A 2,704-nucleotide genomic window follows, 5' to 3' on the forward strand; every position below is an offset into this window, starting at 1 on the left:
AGTTGGAAAAATAATAATGAGAAATTTTTCAAGATGGCAACTTTAATCAGACTATTCGCTAACATACAATGATTATAGCAGGAATTTCAAACCTGATGTTCACATTAATATTCATTGTAATTTCAAAATAAGCATGCTTCTTCAGGATACTATAAATTGAACCTGTTCCATGCTCTGCAGTACACAAATTAATCAGCTTTACATTAAATATTGATGAAGACTCAAAGTATATTTTCCTCTTTATTTGCCTTTCTAGTTATTTTTTCATGTTCATGTGCAGTTTCTTCTGAAGGACACGACGATTTTCTTCAATGTATGACCCTTCAATCAGACAATAACTCTTCCATTTCCAATATTATTTATACCCCAAACAACTCATCATACTCATCTATCCTAAGTTTCTCCATACAAAACCTTCGGTTCATGTCAGACACGACGCCTAAGCCATTAGTCATTGTTACCCCTATGCATGAATCACAGATTCGGTCTGTTATATATTGCGCCAAAGAAAATGGCTTGCAAATACGGGTTCGAAGTGGTGGTCATGACTATGAAGGACTTTCTTATACATCAGAAGTCCCTTTTGTCATCCTTGATCTTTTCAACCTACGGCAAATAAGCGTTGATGTTGAGAACAAAACTGCATGGGTTCAAGCTGGTTCAACAATCGGCGAACTATACTATAGAATTGCAGAGAACAGTCAAACCCTAGGGTTTCCTGCTGGTGTTTGCCCTACTGTTGGAGTTGGTGGACACTTCAGTGGAGGAGGGTACGGAGCATTATTAAGAAAATATGGGCTTGCAGCAGATAATGTAATTGATGCGCGCATGGTTGATGTCAATGGAAGACTTCTCGACAGAAATTCCATGGGTGAAAATCTCTTCTGGGCAATAAGAGGAGGTGGAGGTGTAAGTTTTGGAGTCATTCTTGCTTGGAAGATACAACTGGTGGATGTTCCAGAAAAAGTCACTGTGTTCACAATTAACAAAACCTTGGATCCATATGCAACAAATATTGTTCACCGATAGCAATATGTCGCACACAAATTCGACAAAGATTTGTACATTAGTGTACTTAGACGAAGGGTTAATTCAAGCCAAGATGGTGAGAGAACTATACTGGCTTCATTTACTTCATTGTTCCTTGGTGGTGTTGATACGTTGCTCCCTTTGATGCAACGAAGCTTCCCGGAATTGGGTTTGCAGAGAGAAGATTGTACTGAAATGAGTTGGATAGAATCAATCCTATATTGGGCTGGGTTTCCCATAGAATCACGCGATGTCTTGCTGAACAGGACTCAGCCAAATGTAAGATACTTCAAAGCAAAATCGGACTATGTTCAAATACCTATATCTAAGAATAGGCTTGAAGGAATATGGAAATTGTTTTTTGAAGACGAAGCCGAGGAAGCTCAGATGCTCTTGGTTCCATATGGTGGAAGAATGCATGGAATTTCAGAATTTGAGATTCCCTTCCCTCACAGAGCAGTTAATTTGTACAAAATTCAGCACTTGGTGTTTTGGGACGAAGAAGCGGTAGAAGCATCACAAAACTATATAAATTGGATTAGAAAGCTTTACGGTTACATTACTCCTTATGTTTCAAGAATTCCAAGGGCTGCATATATCAACTACAGAGATCTTGATATAGGAGTTAATGACAAGGGTAATACAAGCTATGCAAAAACAAATATTTGGGGGATCAAATATTTCAAGAATAATTTTAACAGGTTGGTTCAGGTGAAAACCAAGGTTGATCCTTCTAATTTTTTCTGGAATGAACGAAGTATTCCACTCCTCTACTCATGGTGAAACAAGGGCTGAAAATAAGATTCTTGGGGAAATTAAATGCTTTAGTATTTGTATTCTTACTTGTGGATTGATTTTTATTTTTGTCATTAGGATTCTATATAATTAATGTCATTTGTGTCAATAAAGATTGTTTTTAACTTGTGTTTATTAATAATGTAAACCATTTTTAATAAATTTGATTAGGATATTGATTTTTATTTCAATTTCTTAATTTTGTCTTCTATTAAATTTATTTTTAGCTTTCTCATCACATGTCAAATGAAGAGAGAGGCCCAAAACTTCAAGTATGACTGATGTTTGTTAACTCCTCGTTTACGATGACATGGTGGACACAAAAAGATAAAATTACAGTTTTTACTAATACCCTAATTAAAGAACTAAGTAAATTTTGTTTCAGTCTTAGTCATCAACCAACTTCTCAATCAATAGTGACAAATTTGGATTAATGACCCTCCCTCGTGATCTAAAGTTAGTTCATTCGGAAACCAAAGTTCCTACTAATATTTTTCATGAATGAACATACCACTTCTAGGTTGACCTGACCAAGAATTGGACGTAGGATTCCTGGGAAATTGATTCAATTTATTTTGTATTCTTATAAGTTTCTGGTGGATTGAATTTTATTAATACTGCAATTAGAATGTTAAATTGTTCTCATGTGTGTTGTGCTAATTAAGACTTTTTTTTATAAGAGACTGCTACAAAAAATAATCGATTTTGCAACAAGAAAATGTTGTTGAAAAATTAAGATTTGTTACGAATAATTTTTAGAAGTATAACTTTTATTGCTTGTTCTATTTTACAACAGTGCATGCTGGTAATAATCTCTTTAATAACAAATAATGTTGGTCGCAAAATATGATTTACAATTCATTTGATATGTTGCATTATA

The 2,704-nt window shown here is 34.7% G+C and overlaps 1 pseudogene; it reads left to right on the forward strand.

The window, feature by feature from the left end:
- The first annotated feature begins 213 nt into the window (after nt 1–213).
- LOC111399820 lies at nt 214–2,009 on the forward strand (annotated as a pseudogene).
- The last annotated feature ends 695 nt before the right edge of the window (nt 2,010–2,704 follow it).

This window comes from Olea europaea, chromosome 9 (assembly GCF_002742605.1).
Source record: "Olea europaea var. sylvestris chromosome 9, O_europaea_v1, whole genome shotgun sequence".
In the NCBI taxonomy this organism is placed as follows: domain Eukaryota; kingdom Viridiplantae; phylum Streptophyta; class Magnoliopsida; order Lamiales; family Oleaceae; genus Olea; species Olea europaea.